Source organism: Symphalangus syndactylus, chromosome 16, assembly GCF_028878055.3.
Source record: "Symphalangus syndactylus isolate Jambi chromosome 16, NHGRI_mSymSyn1-v2.1_pri, whole genome shotgun sequence".
In the NCBI taxonomy this organism is placed as follows: Eukaryota; Metazoa; Chordata; class Mammalia; order Primates; family Hylobatidae; genus Symphalangus; species Symphalangus syndactylus.
Genome location: NC_072438.2, coordinates 88,492,449 through 88,512,296, shown reverse-complemented (window position 1 = coordinate 88,512,296; position 19,848 = coordinate 88,492,449). Strand labels below are relative to the sequence as shown.

At 41.5% G+C, this 19,848-nt stretch overlaps 1 protein-coding gene and 1 long non-coding RNA gene across 4 annotated transcripts in view; both read left to right on the top strand.

Moving 5' to 3' along the window:
* The window catches only part of TRIO (trio Rho guanine nucleotide exchange factor), a 365,439-nt gene that overhangs the window by 66,017 nt on the left and 279,574 nt on the right, over positions 1 to 19,848 (top strand). The window lies entirely within an intron of this gene.
* Positions 1 to 19,848, top strand: part of LOC134732768 (uncharacterized) — a 71,700-nt gene extending 51,852 nt beyond the window's left edge. Inside the window, exon 2 of the long non-coding RNA XR_010116256.1 lies at positions 1 to 19,848. This exon is cut by the window's left edge and continues 27,256 nt beyond it. This is a non-coding gene — a long non-coding RNA (uncharacterized lncRNA).

Below are 19,848 nucleotides of genomic sequence, written 5' to 3'. Positions count from 1 at the left end.
TCTAGTCCTAAGAGGTAGATTACATTCCTGTTTTCCAGAAGAGGAAACTGAGGGCTAGTGCCGGTAACTTACAGGTCTCAGAGCCAGTAGGTCCCATTCTCGTGTTCTGACCATAGAACCCTATCTGCTAAAATTAGTACATTTTATGGTATGTAAATTATACCTCAAAATACCTCATGACGTTGTAAAGACCATATTGTGAACATCCTTTATGTCAGGAACTATATTTGCCATCATTTCTTAAAATTCATATTGGAACGTTTTAGACATACATAGAAGTAGAAAGAATGGGTGATGCCACCCGTGAGCTCTTCAGCAGTCACCATCTGTGGCCTGTCACGTGTCATGTCACTACTCCCTCAATTACTTTGAGGCAAGTCCCAGTTACTAATATATTCTTTCTCCTGTAAATAGTTTAGTGTAATGTCATTATTTTTAAAATGATTGCTTACTCTTCCATGCTTGTATCATACTGGGTTAAACCAGTGGTTGATAGTGGGTCACTTGAGTTGACTCTTCTGTATGGCCTTGGGGGTGCAGCCACAGACACCCTGTTAGCTGGCTCTCCCGAGCAGCCGTTGTTAGTTGAGCTCCGTGGTCTAGAGGAACTCCGTGTTGTTTGAGGTTGTGCAGCACACTTTTTTTTTTTTTAAATTAAATGCTTTAAAATGTACTCTAAGAAAAAGAAAAGATTCAACAGAATTCACAGTATTGGCCCTCAAGGCAGTATTTTTAAATTGTCAGGAGGTTTTTATCAGACTCAGATCTTCTGGTGAGAGGAATTTAGGAGGGCTTCTGCACAGAGGGACAGAGGCAGTGACAGAGCGTTGCAGCCCCCCAGAGTGGGGTCCCCAGGGTATTGGCTGCTCCCCTTCTCCCTGTGTGCAGAGCTCCCTGTGTGCGGAGCTCCCCGTGTGCAGGCCTAGCATCCAGCTTGCAGCGTGGACCAAGCGGGGTCCTGGTGCCATGGGAGCCCTGGTTGCTGGAGGAGCCCAGCTGGGGCCACAACTAGGGCAGTGAGTGCAGGGTATGGCGCCCCAGGTGGGGTCAGGGGGAGTCAGATGGAGGAGCGGTCGGGCCCTTTGGTTGAGTTTTGAAGGAATACAAGTAGATGGTAGATGAACGGGGAAGTTCTGTGTAGAAGGTTGGAAGTGTGAAATGGCATGAAATTAAACCACTGGTTACATTTGAGGACAGCTTCCTTGTTGACAGATGTAGAAACTGAGTCTAGGGAAGCTTTGGCTTGTCTGAGGCCACCGAGGTAATTGTCCAGTGACCCCAGCCAAGAGTAGGGGTGTCCTGCTTTCTCCAGGCTCTGCACCCTCTGCCGTGATCCCCATGGGGACCTATTTGCAGCCAGCCATTTTGTGGCCTGTGTTTAGCTTCTTGCTGTCCAGGTGCCCTTTAACTTATGGGAGCATCTGTCAGAGCCCATTTAGAGGTCTCTCTTTTCCAGATCTGTGGAGCAATTGAGAGGAGGTTATTTTGCAGCATTTGTTTCTTCTAAATTTCCTTTCAAACCGCTTTTGAAAGTGTTTTTTTATTTTTTTTTTTTTTGTTGTGGTTTTATGATTGTTTTGGGGAAAAACCATGAAAGAAAAAGGAAATAAATTTTTATTTCAACATGAATCATAGAGATCACTCTTATTTTTTCATCAGTTATTGTAGCATTATGTTTTTAAAGTGCAGCTTACTCTATTCAGCCTTATTGTCCGGTAGTTCTACGTACAGTTAAAATTAAAATTTGAATTCAGCAGAAATGAAGTGGATGTCAGAGGATGACACATATTCAAAAAGTCCATCTGTCCTTATCTTGTCCTACCCTCCACTCCCTTCCTTCTTTCACCCTTCTCCTCTCTGTCCTCTTTCTCCCTTCCCTTCCTTCCATCCTTCCCACTCCTGCCCTTGTAAGTTTGCCATGAGCCCCTAGATAACTTAGGTCTATTTCCTTGACATTTTTGGGAATTGCTGAGGTTTACTGGAGACCACTTGAAGCCATGCCAATTGCAAATAATAATCACAATAAAGGTCACATTAACATTATTTTTAGACCTTTTGACTTTACCTTCTTCTGACTTTCCAATTAGAACAGTAAGTTATAGTTAGATCGATGATTCATATATTTAACCACTGCCAAAATCATTTCCTCAAAAAGAGGAGAATCAGAGAGTTGGGTTTCTAGTATCTCAGAAAGAATCATCATCTCAAAGATTTGATGTAAAAAGCTTAGCTGTTAACATATAATAATTTGGGCCGGCAAAATGCTTAATATGAATGAGTAATTTAGACCTGTTTATAAGCAAACCTGGCATAAAGCTCATATTTTTAAATGGCTTGCTAACTTTAAATGGACTGACATAAGCAGTCATTACTATAAATTTGCCTCTGCTGTGAATTAACCTACAATAAAACATACAATAATTTAAAATATGAAACAATAAAATATTTTGCCATGTGTGCTTGAAGGTATATATTAAAACACGAATCTACCAGTTGAAGTGTTATATATAGAGCTTTCCTGAGCACACTCAGTTGGTTTTTTTTTTTTTTTTTTGTCAATTCAAGGTCTGTTCTTTAGAAATTAATAAGAACAATCTTTTTGTCACATGTGTTTTCTCTTGGCTAGATCTGCATACAGAGAGCAACAGTTTGTTCTTAAGAAACAGAATGTGGCAATCTTTTTGGTATTCTGATCAAATAGTACTATGAAGAAAAAATTATCAATGAAATAAAAAGTATAAAGAGAAATATAGTAGATTAAAGTAAATTAGTGGGGACAAATGCCGTGGCTCACATCTGTAATCCCATCAACTTTGAGAGGCCAAAGTAGAAGGATCACTTGAGCCCCGGAGTTCAAGACCAGCTTAGGCAACACAGTGGTGAGACCCCAGCTCTCTAAAAAAAAAAGACCAAGCGTGGTGGCATGCACCTGTGGTCCCAGCTACTTGGGAGGCTGAGGTTGGAGGATCACTTGAGCTTGGGAGTTTGAGGCTACAGTTAATTATGATCCTGTCACTGCACTGCACCCTGGGCGACAGAGTGAGACATTGTCTTAAAAAGAAGAAAAAAGGCAAATTAATGGTTTAATGGTTAAAATGTGTTATTTATAGTTTGTAGAGTACTCAGGAAGGATAGAATTATAAATAGGTGGCATGGACAGCTTCCATCCCTATAAGGACCAACAGGCGGGTTTTTGAGGACCAGAAAGATTTCCAGCTCACCCAAGTATGTTGATTTGGTGCCTGGGCTGGTGGCTCCCTCTGAAGTCACACCCCAGTGCAGCTCCCCAGGGCTCCTGTGGAACCTTCGGAGAACTCCAGCCAACTTCTCCGAACCTTGTTTCCACCCCAACTCTCCCTCCAGACTCACATACCTGCTCAAACGTGCAGATGCTGCTTTCATTGAACCTCAGATGTCTCAGGCATGTAGGGTGTTTTAAATTTCAGACACCTAAAATAAGGTGTCTGAAATTTAAATGTTAACCTGTGCCAATAAAAATAGCAGAAGTGCCTGAGGAAGGACTATGGTGGGGGGGTAAGAATTGTTGGCATTATCGAAGAAAAAGGAAAGAGCTATGTCCCCCCATCCCCAAAATGGAGAACAAAGCAAATTACCCTATCCTGACCAGTGTACATCAGGTCCACTGATTGATTATAGCCAGGAAGTTAGGGTTTGGCACTTCATTGCTCAATTTTGTAATTTACACATTGAATTTGCTTTGCATCAACTTTTGAGAAAGTGGTTCTCATGACTTATATTTGTATAGTACTCATACTTGTTCATTTATTTTCTAGCAATCAGGAGACCAAATAGGGTAGCCTGTACTTTCTTCATGTTTGCCTGATGAAAACACTGTACGGTTAGTTAAGACTCATGGCCGGATCTGATTTGTAATTTCTTGTTTCTGACCAAGAAGAGTTCAGTTGCTGTTTAACAACACGGACAAAGTACACTAGGGGAATTCAGAGCAGGTGTGAGGTTCTTTCTGCTCCTGGAGGTTTGTGTGCTCTTTACAAACAACCTTGCAAACACTGAGGTTGGGAGGGAAACAAGTCTGCTTTGCACTTAGAGCGTAGAAGGATTTCTTTGGATGGAATGAAGGAGAAGAAAAGTACAATTTTCTTCCTCCTTCTCCTCCCTCCTCTTTTCACTCTTCTTCCCCTCTTCTCTCTTAAAAATTATTTATTTCTAAATTATCAGGTTAATATATGTAAACTAATATATTGGTATATATAAATGACACTATACTATATTAATATATAAATATATAAAATTATTTATAATATATGCATTATGTATATATATTAACCTGATAATTAACGTTAGCTGCTAGCAGAGGCGAGCAGGCTACTTTCACATGCTTGACTCACCAGTTAGATACTAAGCTGATGCACAAGTTAGCTGTGCTTGTTTCTAACCCGTTTATGCCAAGTACACCTTTACTATCACATGTAGTTTAATTAAATGTTTTCTGAGTATTTTCAGATATGAGTGGGAAAAGTATTTCTGTAAAGGCTAAATTGAATGATTTGGGATGACTTGTTAAAGATGATATGTTTAAATTAAGCTGTCATATTAAGCACGGGAGAGAACTGTAAAGTCAGGGAGAATTTTGTAAACATCTATGAGCATTCTGACCTTAGTTTCTTTCAGAGTGTGTCTGTATTCTAACTCCACTTTAATAAGGATGAATGCCAGAATTGGAGTATTAGGGTTTATTCAAGTAAGACAATGAAGAGATTCTGTCCAGAGATTCATCCTTCATTCACAAAAAGACCATGGTACGGGCCCAGGGCAGGAGACTGACAGCGAGGGACGGGGCTGTTCAAGCGGCACTCAGCAATGTGCCTGTATTGAGCGGGAGGATGAAAGAAAACCATATTTAATGTGTGCTTTCTAATGACTCTCTGCTTTAACTGACTTAGTTAAAAATTATCTTACCTGACTACAAGTGATCCCCTTGAGAAAGAGAGCTTCATGCAGTCAGGCAAGCCGCAGTCAGGGCTGTCACTGCTTGAGTTTACTGTCATGTGCTCCTGCTGGAAATCGATCAGATTCCTTAATCTTTAAATTGCACACAGGTGGAAACCTAGAGAAGGGCTGGGTGGACTGGCCATCTTGAAGGCTGAAATTGGTGGCATCAGTTGCTCTCTGCTACCCTGACAGATCCATAAGCCATGGTGTTCATGGTTAGAGACAGAGCCCTTCAGGCCCCGTGGAAGGGGATGCCATGAGTCACCTAGGGAGGGCCGCTGGAGAATTCCTCTCTTCACAGGCAGAGAACCAAGACTGTTTGTCCAAGACTCACAGATGTTTGACCACACACTGAAAAACTGAGACTCCAGTATTGAGAACTCAGTAGGTGTTTCCTTACCTCCTGTTTTCTGAAAGGATGCAGGGTCATCTCGGTTTGGAAATACAGGTTAGTCTGACCAACACACAGTTTTTTGCAAAGGTTAGGGGAAAAAAATCTGTTATTTAAAATCTACCAGATGTTATTGGCATCTACCGTAGCTCACCAGAAAATTTGAAAGAACATAGCAGAATGGGTGCAGACCTATTATAATACAAATCAGAAATCAATTTCATTGTCACTTCAGTTCACCTAATTATTTTTTAATGGATGAATGAAACCGAGTGTTATATTTCACTTTGATGATACAGGACCTCATTGATTTGTCTGTGACATCAGTCAATGTACGTGTGTAGACAAGTGTGTGTTCTATTTATTTCTGACAGAGGTGAAAGAAACACCTTAGGTAATGAAACACATCCTACCTTAAATCATTTGAACTCATTGATTTCAAATCAGTAGTTATGATGTTATTTTTTCCTTTTACAGTTTAAAAAAATTGTGTTAAATGAAGTGCCTTTAAAAACTTGGAGGAAGAAAGTAAAATGATGAGAAATTTATTTTGTATGAAAAGTAAATCTTTTCTGTATTTGGTGTTTACCATGTGTAATTTAAAAAGGAGGCCAGACTGTCTAGTTCAATAATAAGAATGGAGAAATGAATTTTGACCAAAAAAAGCAGCCTAGATTTTCTCGACTTCTGTACTGATAAAGATGATTTGGAGCTTATCTTCTTCACAACTGTTTTAGGTGAAAGAAAAAGAAAACCATAACAAACCTAACTAAAAGCATGCATCGTTTTTTATATGATGCTAATTAAGAGATGGTTGAATTGTGGCAGTTGCTTCTACTACATTTCTTTCACAAACGTTCTTTTATAGTGACTTTGTTATTCGTGTCTGCCAATGCACACTGTTAGTGTTTATTGGTGTATAATGACAAACCTTGATTGTGATCTGGAAACCTGTCACAGTTTATAATGATTTTACATATTATTAGTGAAGATGCTAGTGATAAAAACTTGATTTTTTTCCTTCAGCTTTCTTTATTCAGACCAACCTTCTTTTATATATGGCCTTGAGAACTTCTGCAAAGTTTGGTTTTTCATCCATAAAATGGCTTTAGACTAAATGATTCCTTAAGTCTCTTTAGCTCCAAGATTTAATGATTCCACAAAGTTTGAGATCTTTTAGCACCAAGATCTAATGATTCCATGAAGTGTGAGATCTTTTAGCTCCAAGATCCAGTGATTCCATGAAGTGTGAGATCTTACTTGTATGTACAAATCTATTTGCAATTTCTCCAGTGGCCTGGGTTAAGTTCCACTACTCCAAAGTGCCTAGAAATCGAGAAACCATAAAACTAGTTTTTGTTCTTCTAAATAGACAACTGAATTTTGACAATAGAAGCTAGTTTTGAGAGTTGGTCACTTATTTATGTTGATTTCATTATTTAAAAAATTTTCCTTAGCGATTAAGAACTCGTGTTCTGGAATCAAATTTGAATTCCATCCCCTCCACTTAATCAAGCCGTTTGATCTTAGGCACACTACTTTCCTTGTCTGTGCATCAGCTTTCTTGTCTGTAAATTAGGAGTAGTCATGGTATCTACCTCTTGGCCTTCTTGTGAGGATTCCATGAGATAATCCATGCAAAGCTTGGTTCACAGCAAGAGCTTAACAAGGATTGACTCCTCAGATTGTGATGGGGACTCATTCCTGGTAGTAGCAAGCCTGCACAGACATCTTTCCTTCCATTAAGTTCAAGAGTTCTTTGAGTCTGCCCATAGCACTAGTTTTATGATCTGGAAATGCTGCAGATTCTGTTTTCTCTTAGGTAGTTTATGAATGGGTTTGGCTGTATTAGAGTTGAATTTGTCTCAGACCTAGCCATAGAATTCACACTTGTCCAACCATTGTTGTTAGTTTTGCCTGCCCATTTATTTATACACCTATTTGAAAAAAGACGTGGTGTTTCAAACAACAAGGTGGTTTTTCTCTTCTTGTTTGTATTTGCTTCACCTTCTTGGATTGTTGGAGTTGGTGTTGCGTATCCAACCATTCCGAAAGAGCTGAATGGTCATTGAGTTGATTATGTCTTAGAAATAACTTGTGGTCTGTTCTCATAATACTGACATCAAGGTGTCAGTGTATTTCAGTGCATGCCATAAACATCTGTACAGTGGATTGGAGTCATACCCCTTGGTTTTTAAAGACTCTGTGTATTGTATTATTGCCAATGTCATTCCATTTGGTATGTGCCAGGATGGGAGCAGTATTATAAAAGCATGTTTATCGTTTAACATGATTCAGTGATTCCAGGGAAACCGCCTCCAAGGGTCCTGAACCTGGTCGGTACAGTTGTTTTTCCTGTTTTCCATGACTGGCCTATTTGCCTTGCTGCATCAAATCCTTGTAATAGCCTCACAAGGTAGATAGCCAGACCAAGGTCTCATCGTTAGGAAGGGAAGCTAACATTGGAATCCAGCAGCCTGGCCAGAGCCAGGCTCTTAACTGCTCTGCCACATCTTAGAAACCTCCTACAGGGTGAGGAGGCACGCTGGGAACAGCCCAGCTGAAGACGGCAGGGCCAAGTGGCCTGGTATGTGGGCAGAGGCCCAGGTCATGCATTCCTCCTCCAGCACGATGCCCCATGCGTCACCGAGCTCTCTCATTACTAGTCTTTTACATACTTCATTCCTCCCATTGTTTACTAAAGGATGTTTGTTACTAAGCATACCTGGAGCCAGGAATTAACAAAACAACAGAACCTACAGTGTCCTGAGAGCCACTGTACAGCATGTGGTCATTATACCCAGGCCATTCAGGTCAACTCTCTGAGGTGTCCTAACTGTCCTGTTAAACGATTACCAGGAGCGTTCACAGAAAGGAAATGCCATCCCTACAGCTGCAGCTTCTTTCTGGGCCCCTTTCTTGCCCTCATTCCTGGCACTAGTCCCCAGGAGAGCGAGAGTTATTGCATTGAAATGACCATAAAGCTTTTCCTCTCCTTCCTGCTGTCCCCCACCAGCCCAGGTATGAAGTATACAGAAGGTTGGGAATTAGGATTCTGGGGCTTTCCCATGCCAGCCACCATAGCTGCAGCCTGCTCAGTCACAGGCACACTCAGTTATTAAAATTAGATTTCTGATTTATAGGAAGATTGTCTTGATCAATGATGACAAGGGCATACCTGACTAAATTAATGAGAAAATGGTTAGGGTAAGTCCTGGGCAGCTATGTGAATGTGAGTATCGTTCTAGAAGTGTGTGTGGCACTTGCTGCAGCCCTGTGTGGCTGTCCTGGCACTCGGTTCCCGGTGTCAGGGCCTCTGGTGTGTGATTGTCGCAGCATGTGTGGGGCTGTATGTGTGGGCATTCCCAGCCTGACACATGGCTTGCATAATAATTGCATAAGGTTATAGGAAAGTGTCTCTGTCTTTTACACCGTATTGCCAGTACTGATCAGTCCAAAGTTTGAGAAAATAGTAAAAGAATAACATGTATGGTTGAAGTCAAGCATTTAAAAAAACATTCAATAACTTTTTGAAAGAAGACTCTGCTTTTCTGATTAAATAAATAAAAGTGTTATTAATGATTTTGAATATAACTATAGTTCATGTGTGTGTTGGGGGGAGAGTCTCGTTTACCTTCCCACAACAGATTGGATTTTAAAATGCGACTTTTGCAAAGTAAGTAAGATTCAGCACAGGGGCATGTTTTCATCTCTGCACTTTGTCATCTGTGTCAGTAAGCAGTTAAGTGGCACAGACCTGCCTGGACCCCACTTTGGCAGGTTGTTAGGATGAGTTAGTGAAGTCGTCGGTTTAGAGAGCTTAGGGTGGTGCCTGGACAGGGTGAGTGTCTAATGATTGCTAAAGTAATTTTCTTAATTTTATTATGAAATCGTAATAACCCACATAGAAGGCTGATATTAAGACCACAGAAGAAATAGTCGCAATGTTTATGTCATTTAATTTGAAAAAATTCTTGACTTTTCCAACAATTAGCATCCAAGGACCTGAGCTGAGTCTCTAAGAGTTAGCTCTACTGTAAAATTGATGTTGAAATACAAACAAAACAAAAAAACCCAAAACCCAACAACATAGTAAGAGTAGTTTAGAACTGAAAAGAAAGTCTCAGGCAAGTCTTAAAGAGCAGGCGGGCCCTGGGCGAGGCTGCGCAGTGGGGCTGGAGCAGGGGCTCCTCCCCACAGCGCTGCGGCTCCTGTGGTTCCTGTGCTCCTCACAAGAAGCCCAGTGGGGCAGGTGAGTGTTGCACAGCCTGTGCAGCCAGGGTTACACCCGGCTGCTGTGGGGGTTCCGCGGCCACTGCCCTCCTGCATTAGATGGGGCACCGATTCGTGGTTGAAACGTGGCAGATGACAATTTCCAAAGGCTGTGAACTTTCCAATAGCAGTAAACGCCTCTGAAGAGGACTGGGATGTGGAAGTGGGATCCATGTGCCGCCGGCAGTGCCAGCAGCAACCCTTCTCCGGCTCTTACTGAGCTAGGGAAGCTGTTGCTCTGCGCCTTCTTGTTTAGTTTACAAGATTTAGGACGAGTGCCTTGATTTCTGATGCTGTCAGAGACTTGGTCGAGGTGAAATCTGGTAGCTCAGTTTATAGAACTGTGACGAGGCCAGTGTGGTGGTGTGACATTGGTGAACGTTTGTGAGATGGAAAAGTACTACTAGACTTTAGCAGATCCAGTGGCATAAGAAACTAAGGCCAAGTGCTTTGTGTGTGTATGTGAAGTGGAGAAGGATGAGGTTGATTTGCTTTCTTTTTCTATAATTTTTTTTTGTTGTTTACTCTGCAAAAGCCTGACCAGATAATTGTTTTCCTTACCCCCGCCCACAGTGGAGTAGGAAAACTCCATTTAGATCCTTGCCCTGTACTTCTGCCTCTGCAAACGTTGCTTTCCTTGTTGAAAATACTCAGCCAGAGAGTCTTTGTGTCCTGTTTCAGTGCTGAAAAAAGATCTGCTGCTTTCTAAAGTGTGCCTGTCTTTCCAACCCGTGTGGGAATGCTGCCCGAGTGTTTGGATGGCTCTATCAAAGCCTTAGGCTGTTTCTGGCGGGAGTCATAGGGGACCCTCCAGGTTTGTGGATTCCCAGTTTTAGTACAGTGTCTTTACCACCAATCCCGTATTATTAGGACAGTACTGCGGGTGGCAACATGGGCCGGGTCTTCTGCTGTGATGAGGGATCACCTGCATTAGTGTCACCTGGAATACCTGTGAAAACGCAGAATCCTCAGCACCACCTGAGGCATCAGAATCTTTGGGATAGGGTTCAGAGTTCACTCTTACTCCGGGATCTTTACGTGAGGATTAACATTAAAGAACCATTTCTGGAGGAAGTAAAATAGATCAGTATCTTTCAAGCAGCAGGTAGAGTCCAGCAGTTTTTTTTTTTTTTCAAACTAAAAGATGCCCTAAAATAGTACAGAAATAACAGAGTTCATTGCACATATCAAGAGTGATTTTGTGAGTCTCTAAAGTCAGTATGTATAAGACAAGTGTTCATGTACAGGCAATTTTTTTTTTTTTTTTTTTACACTTTGTTCTATTGTACAGATACTGTGGGTTTGTTTTTTCTTTTTCTTCTTTCTTTCTTTTTTTTTTTTTAAAAAACAAATTGAAGGTTTCTGGCAACCCTGTGTTGAGCAAGTGTATCCATGACATTTTTCCAACAGCATGTCCTTGCTTTGTGTCTCTGTATCAAATTTTGGTAATTCTCACAGTATTTCAAACATTTTCATTGTTATATGTTATGGTGATCTCTGGTCAGTGATCTTTGATGTTTTTAGTGTAATTGTTTTGGAGCACTATGGACCACACCCGTATATGGTGGCAAACTTAATCAGTAAGTGTGTGTGTTCTGACTGCTCCGTTGACCAGCTGTTAACCCGCCTCTCTCCCTCTCCTCAGGCCTCCTGTTTTTGAGAGACAACAATATTGAAATTAGGCCAATTAATAAATCCAACCATGGCCTCTAAGTGTTCAAGTGAAAGTAACATTGGCACATCTCTCACGTTAAATCAAAAGCTAGAAATGATTAAACCTAGTGAAGAAGGCATGTTGAAAGCTGAGACAGGCCAAAAGCTAGGCCTCTTGTGCCAAACAGCCAAGTTGTGAATGTGAAGGAAATTAAAAGTGCTACTTCAGTGAACACACAAATGATAAGAAATCAAAACAGCCTATTGCTGACATGGAGAAAGTTTTAGTGGTCTGGATAGAAGATCCAGCCAGCCACAGCATTCCCTTTAGGCAAAGCCTAATCCAGAGCAAGGCCTCAGCAAATTCTGATAGAGGTGAGGAAGCTGCAGAAGAAAAGTTGGAAGCTAGCAGAGGTTAATTCCTGAGATTGAAGGAAGAAAGCCATCTCCATAGCAAAAGTGCAAGATGAAGCAGCAACTGCTGTGGAAGCTGCAGCAAGTTCTCCAGAAGACCTTCCTAAGATCAGATTTTCAGTGTAGACAAAACAGCCTTCTAGTGGAAGAAGATGTCATCTAGGACTTTCATAGCTAGAGAGGAGAAATCAACATCTGATTTTAAAACTTCAGAGGACAGGTGACTTTCTTGTTATGGGCTAATGCAGCTGGGGACTTTAAGTTGAAGCCAGTGCTCATTGACCATTCTGAAATTGCTAGAGACCTTAAGAATTATGCTGAATCTACTCTGCCTATGCTCTGTACATGGAACAACAAAGCCTGGATGATAGCCCGTCTGTTGACAGCATGGTTTACTATTTTAAGCCCTCTCTTGAGACCTATTGCTCGGGAAAAAAGATGTTTTTTCCAAAATACTGATGCTCGTTAACAATATACCTAGTCACCCAAGAGCTCTTGTGTAGATGTATAAGAAGACTAATGTTGGTTTTGTGCCTGCTAACACAACATCCGTTGTGCAGCGCATGGATCAAAAAGCAATTTTGACTTCCAAGTCTTATCATTTACAAAATACATTTTGTAAGGCTATAGCTGCCATAGATAGTGATTCCTCTGATAGATCTGGAAACAGTACACTGGAAACCTTCTGGAAAGGTCACCATTCTGGATGTCATGAGGAACATTTGTGATGCATGGGAGGAGGTCAAAATAGCATAAACAGGAGTTCTTCTGAAGAAGTTGATTCCAGTCTCATGGATGACTTTGACGGGTTCAGCACTTCGTGGAAGAAGTAACTACAACTATGGTGGAAATGGCAAGAGAACTAGAGCTAGAAGTGGAGCCTGAAGATGGGACTGAATTACTGCAGGCTTGTGATTAAACTCCTCAGGGACGAAGAGTTGATTCTCATGAATGAACAAAGAAAGTGGTTTCTTGAGATGGAATCTACACTTGGTGAAGATGCTGTGAACTTTGTTGAAATGACAACAAAGGATTTCCAATATGCTACAAGCTTAGTTGATAAAGCAGCGGCAGGGTTTGAGAAGCTTGACTCTAATTTCGAAAGAAGTTCTGCTGTGGATAAAATGGTATCAAACAGCATCACATGCTACAGAGAAGTCTTTCATCACAGGAAGAGTCGATACATGCAGCTGCATCACTGTCTTATTTTAAGAAATTGCTGCAGCCACCCCAGCCTTCAAGCAGCCACCACCCTGAGCAGTCAGCAGCCATCCACATCGCGGCAAGACCCTCCACCAGCAGAAAGATTACGACTCTCTGAAGGCTTAGATGATGTTAGCACTTTTTCTTTTTTCTTTTTTTTTTTAGCAATAAAGTATTTTTAAATTAGGGTATGTTCATTTTTAAAGACAAATACTACCACACATTTAATAAACTACAGTATAGGATAAATGTACTGTGTAACGTATAGTGTAAACATAATTTTTATATGCACTAGGAAACCAAGAAAGTTGTGTGACTCGCTTTATTGCAGTTGTCTGGAACCAAACCCACAAGCAATATCTCTGATATATCTCAGTATTGAGTTGTATTGCAAAAGGTATTTCTTAATGTGGGTTAAGGTCACAAAAGTTTGAAACCCAGTAGGTTAGATGATGTCTTAGTTCCTTTTCATCGCAACCTCATTTTGTATTGTTTCGAATCCTTAGCTCAGACCCCCAGCCAGTAAATCATCTGCTCTGAGACAAACACCAAGAATAAAAGAAGCTGGGAAGCTTTTAACTTGCCCTAAGCATTGTCTTGGAAACAGTAAAATGCAGCCCCTTCCAGACCTCTTTTCTCAGTATCTTTGGGGCGGGGCTTTGGAGCCTGCCTTTTGAGTAATTGTTCCATAGGATTCTGATGCAGGTGTTTATGGGACCACCTTTTAAGAAATACATGTGAAGTTTTAAACCTTGTAACAATTCTCTGAGGGGCACCTCCTCTCCCTCCCACTTTTCCCCATTTCCAGATAAGAATCCTGAAGCCCCAGTTGATTAGATTGGGTGACTTCCATAACATCGCAGAGATGTTAAGGCAAGGGCTTGGTAGGGCAGCACGAGGCTGCCGTTCCTCTTGCCTTTCCTACTCGGAGAGAATCAGATGGTATGCAGTGTGGACGATGGAAGTTCCTGATTGAGGGCGTCTCCTGGATCAAAAATAAATAGGATTGTTGAAAATGATAGTGTTGGAATCTTGGGCATTGAAGCCTTTTGTCTCTGGGATAGCCTTTGAGACCTCCTCCTTCCATGAGTGCGGCTGACAAAGAGGCAAGTAAGAGGACAGGTAGCCGTGTCTGCTGCTTATGAGTTGTAGTTCCAGCTCTGCCCCAGCTTTGAAATCTTGGGCAGTGGCAGAGGGTTATGTGACAGCGTCTATCCCCGAGAGTTCTTCCAGATTTTAAATTCTGTGATTCTATCTTTTGGAAAAATAGTATTTCCTGTCTCTTACCTTGACAGAGATACTGAGTGGGTCAACAAAATGTATGCACGTCTTTTGAGTTCCTCCAGAAAAACGATGTAAACAGTCATTCGTTGGCACCCTGCAGTTCAGTTCAGAGTTTGTGTGGGACACAGCAAATCTCAGCGTGCACTTTGAGAGCTCCTCCAGGAGCAGGCCCTTCTTCCCCATAGGAGGCTGGTGTAAATTGCATCACAGCCATGTCCTCTGTGTCCTATTCATCAAGGGAAGCATTGGGAACAGGGAGGTGGAGCAACTAGCCTAGGTGACCCTGCTTGACTTCAAGTTAATCTTACTATGTAAAGAAACGGAGAAGGATTTACTTTCAAAACTCCTTCTGATGGTGTCTAGGTGGGAAGCCATATCCAGTGAGATTTGCGAGAACAAGAGGAAATGGCCAAGTTTCCGGGAAGCAGGGCAGCTGTGTGCAGCTGTGCATTCTGTGGCCCTAAACAGGCACTTTGTTTTTAATTTGAAGGTCATCATCTCCCTTTGGCACATGTGCTTCCTCTCTTTGTAAATGTGTAATATTTTATGCTCAAATTCCTATCTTATTTTAGTCTTAATCTAAGTCGGATTATAGAGGTACATATTGTCTTACTGTTACATTTTACTGGTATTCAGTGTTTGATATCCCCAAAGTCTTGACTTGCATTCACAAGTGATTACATTCGTTATGCTTGTCTTGATCTCCAGGCGGTACGTAGTTAGAGACAGAACCCACATTTGGCCTGAAAATAGTATTAATAGAAGTAAATGTTTTTCAAGCAGAGATTGCAGCCATAGTTTTTGATATATGCTACCAAATCATGTTTTATTTTGAGAATTTTGTGTTTAATTTTATTTAATGTTAAGGTGTTTATCCATTTTTCATTTCTTGATTCTTTTAATGGAAGAACATATTACTATTATATTATTATTATTTTGTTTGTTTTCAGAAAGTATGTGAAACCAGAACCCTATCTCATCGGCAGGTTAATCTTACACATGCTGTTTAAGTAGAAATTCCTGCGTTTGTCTTTTAAAAATAATTTTTAATAATTTTAATTCCAAAATAGTTTACAATATAAGTTATAAGCTGTTTTCAAATTTAGGTTACTCTTGGAGTAAGGAAGAACTCTTAGCTGAGAAGATGTAGTTAAGTCTGAGGTTCTGGGCGAGCACAGAATTAAGTGAAGAAAGAATATACTAAAAGATTCACTGAAGGTGACATAGTCTAATATTAGCACCATCTTAGACACTTACTTTGTATATATTTTAAAGCATGGAGACTAGCTTGGGAAGGCTGGATGGTTGTTTGCTTTCATGAATGAGTTATAAGGGATAGTCCTAAGTTGCTTGCAGGCATCCAAAACAAATATTAGTAAATACAGCTTTACAGAAAGAAAAGGCAAAGTGGAAGGACTCAGTGGCTAAAATATAGTTCAGTTGCCAGAAATGATTGTCTTTAGTTGTTTTTGGAGGACTTAACCCTAATGGATCTAGGCATGAAAGTTGAATTATAGACATGAGAGAATAATGAAGAACTGAGAAACAGGACATACCACCAATTTTTAAATGAAAGAGAAAAAAGTAGGATACCAGAATGCATAGGTTAAGATAATGTGACATTATGTTAAATACACAATAGGTGTTTTTAATATCACGTGTAAAAATTAAAGGCTGTTTGGTCTTTGAATGCTTCACCTCCCTGAGCCTTGGTTCCTTGTTCCTGAGAATGAAAGGGGTTGCGCTACCTCATGTCTGATGTAGAGCTCCTGAGCAGTTTCTGTTATTTTAGGAAGCCTGATGGAGATGATGTGCTCCTTGTTGACAGGACCCTACAGCCCTAAAGCATAGCCTTCCCTCAAGTTTATCTGAATCGTAGAGAATCAGTGTAGAGTTATTGGCTGTAACACGCTGATCAAAAACATTAATTGGCTGTTTTATGGATTGAGGTGAGGTGCGTGGTGCAGACAGGAGGGAGGAGATTTGGTATACTTCTGAGAAAAAAAGTAAAAAGCAGATGGAATTAAATCTGTGGAACCTGAAACTAATCTAGGTGCTTGTATTATTTTTGCCTAACAAATTACCACAAACATAGTTTAAAACACTCATTTCTTACCCCACAGTTTCTGTAGGTCAGGTGTCTGATTAGTTGGATTCTGTGTTCAGGGTCTCACAAGGCCATTGGGACTGAATTTCCATCTGAAGCTTGGAGTCCTGTTCAGGTCCATTCAGGGTGCTGGCAGAATCCCCTTCACTGTGGTTGTAGGACTGAGGTCCCAGGGTTCTTGCTGGCTGTTGGCAGGGGTCACTCTTTCCTAGAGGCCACTCTCAGGTCCTGCCACACGGCCTGCTGCACCCTATGGCAGTTTGCTCTTCTGAGGCCAGCAGGTCATCTTTCTGACACTGCACCTGCTTTTAAAGGCCTCCCCTGATGAGTCAGGCCCACCAGGGAAATCTCCCTTTTGATGAACACAGAGTCAGCTCATTAGTAACCTAATCACAGGCATGCTATCCCATCATATTCACTGCTCCCACCCCCCCACAAACCCAAAAGGATGATACAAGGGGCATAACACCGGGGGTGGGCAGATGTCCTAGGGCTATCTAAGAATTCTGCCTGTCACTGTGTTAGATACTTGCAGGTTGAACTAATGAATGAAAGCAAGGGAGGAAGGAAAGAAAGGGAAATAAATTAAAAGTCAGCTTTGAGTTTGGCCGTGGCAGGGCTGATGCTTCCTGTTCCTTTCCTTCCTGCTTCCTGTGCATTTGACTGAGTGAGGGTGGGAGGTTGGAGGGACCGTAAGTGACTTCAGGGAGGCACCTGGTCAATGCCGGGGCTCACACAGGAGAGGCAAGGAGGTGGGCTAAGCATACACAGTGCAGATGAGATGGGCTCCTCCTGATGGGTGGGTCTTCATGGGACCAGCATGGAAGATTCCAGTCCTTCCACTTAGGTTATTTGATGATGATGATGATGTTGTTGATGTTCCCAACTGCCTGTCTGATTGGTGTCACCAAGTTAGAAGAAGGGAACTTCAAGTCCTTTTTTCTGTAGAACCCCACAGCCTTGCCAGCCCTGCTAGTGCAGCTGTGTTTTTAGAAGACCTTGTGGAGGTTGAAAACTGGGGTGTTGCCAGTTTCATGCAGCTTTCTGGTTATGGACAAGACTTACCCTGAGAGTGGAGTGGAGCGTGGACGACAAACAGAATAATTTTACTTACGGAGCCTCAAGTTTTAGTAAACCAGGAATATGAACATTATTTTTGAAACTAAGGGTAGCTAGATAGAAGGGTTTTTATAAAAGTAGTTTTCTTTTGCACAATATTATTTTATTCCAAATTATGCATTTATAAGAGGCTGTAAGACATAGAATGTATAATAATCACAACGTTATAGTTTAACATTGTCCCCGAAGCTTGGTGAAGCGTTACTAAGTCTTCACTTACGTGACTAACCTGTTCAGTCAATTGCCTCGCTAACCCAGCACCGTGCAAGGCCCCACCCTGAAGTGGAGGTGCTGGGTAGAGAGTTTCCATATCTTCCCAGGGTTCGGAGACATGGAGGCCACAAGTGGCTGATGGCCGGGAAGTCGGAAGAAGGGGAGGAAAGTGGTTTCTGCAGCTCTCCTCCCTGGCTTTTGCATTGCCGTGTGCTTAAAGTAGGAGTCCAGGAGGGAGGAACACAATCCGAAGACAAGCATCCTCAAAACAGGGAAAAACATCATAGGAAAGCTTTTCATAAACTCCCAACTGCTGGGACGTGGAGAGTTGAGGCACATGAGACAGCTTTGGGAAAATCATGCAGAAATAGGAAACACTGTGTTATCTTAACAACTCAGTTTGTCAGCCAGGTTTGTCTTGTTCCACGCCCACAGTCCTTGAGGTATTTCAGGCATTTGGTCATTCTACCCTTGATAGCCTTCAGGAAGTGCACAGATGCCAGCTGCTCCCGCTGTATCACAAAGGCTAAGGGACCTCACTCCAAGGCCACCACTTGGAAGGTTAAAATGAGGATATTTTCTATCAGTCGTAGCAGGAAGAGAAAGTGGAAAAACTTGACGTTTGTGATAAAGGACAGGGACCTCCTTTTGTGCGTGGGAAATTGAATCCTTGGGTAGCTTGTTGGTTACAGTGTAACTCTAGACTTCTGATGGACCGCCTCATTTGTGGTTGTCATACTGACGATCTGTTTTACTAAGTGGCATACTCCAGTTTTTTATTTAATGCGGTCTGCTGGGGAGTACTTTCTTAGTTATCTATCGTGTTCTCAGAACTTTGTTCCTCTAAGATTTGTAGGACATGGCAAATAAAAGATACTACCCTTTGAGGAATTTGGTTAGGAAGGAAGACCTGAGTTTAGGAGATACATGTAGAGCCCCAGAGTGTTTTTCACTAAGTACAGGGTAGGCGGATTATGTTGTATTAGATATGATGCAATTGCATTGGGAAGGTTTAAGTAATCTGATAAGGACTCTTAACTCTTAGGTTGTTTACTAATTTAGATATAAAATTTAGAGAAACAACTGTAGCATTGTTGTTTAGTCTCAATGGAAAGGTTATGGTATAAGAATGTTAGCTTTTCAGTGTAATGAAAAAGTCTCTTATGAGTAAAATTAGAATCTAGTTTTGCTAATATCATACTTGTTATATATTTGATATTCACAATGAGGACAGCTCATCATGAATACTTAGCCTAGCCAAGTATTCCATTGATAGATGCCTATGAGCATTTGTATCTGAGCTTTTGGGGGGATTCAGAGGGAGGGTGTGGGAGCCTGTGTGGAGAGGAGGCCAGGGAGCTGGGCCTGTTCAGGGTTTCTCATGTCCGATTTCCTAGTGGAGGAAACTGTACCTCCAACTCCAATAAAGGAAAAAAGAAAAACAGGTTTGTTTTTATTACTGCCTGGTTAGGCTTGGGGGAAATGATATTTGTGTATTTGAATGCAGTGTTCCACACCTGGAGCTCCAGTTCTGATGTGTTTTATGGGGCACAGATGGACAGAAATCAATTCCTGATACCTGTGACAAAGAAAAATCCATCCAGAGTTGGACACTGTTCCCTGCCGGGGGAACAGCCGCAAACATGTGAGCCTGTGGTTGACAAAAGTAAGCCATGCATTTCAGAGGGCATATTAGGAATCGGGACAAATGGCTTGAGAATGTCACACAGAAAGTGCATAGCATAACTGCAGCAGCACATGACTGAATTTCCTGGGCGCAAAAGCTGTTGAGGACTTAAAGTCACTCAGTAGCCCGTCTCGTGTTTTGGATGCAATTCTTTGAACTTTTAGAGTAGCAGATTCCATCAGGGAGGCCACATGTGGATTTAAGCAGATAATTTGTATAGGCACAAATCATATCGTTTTGACTAAGTTTTTTGGAATGAAATTGATATCTGCTTTATCACTACTTGTACTTATTGGGCTATTTTGGCTTTATAAAACCTTACTTGGTAGAAAAAAAGCCTTTCTGTTATTAAGGTTGTTTGAATAGGCTGAAGCAGGAGAATCACTTGAACCCGAGAGGCGGAGGTTGCAGTGAGCCGAGATCATGCCACTGCACTCCAGCCTGGGTGACAGAGTGAGACTCCATCTCAAAACAACAACAGCAACAACAACAACAACAAAAACAAAAAAAAAAAAAGAAAAGAAAAAAGAA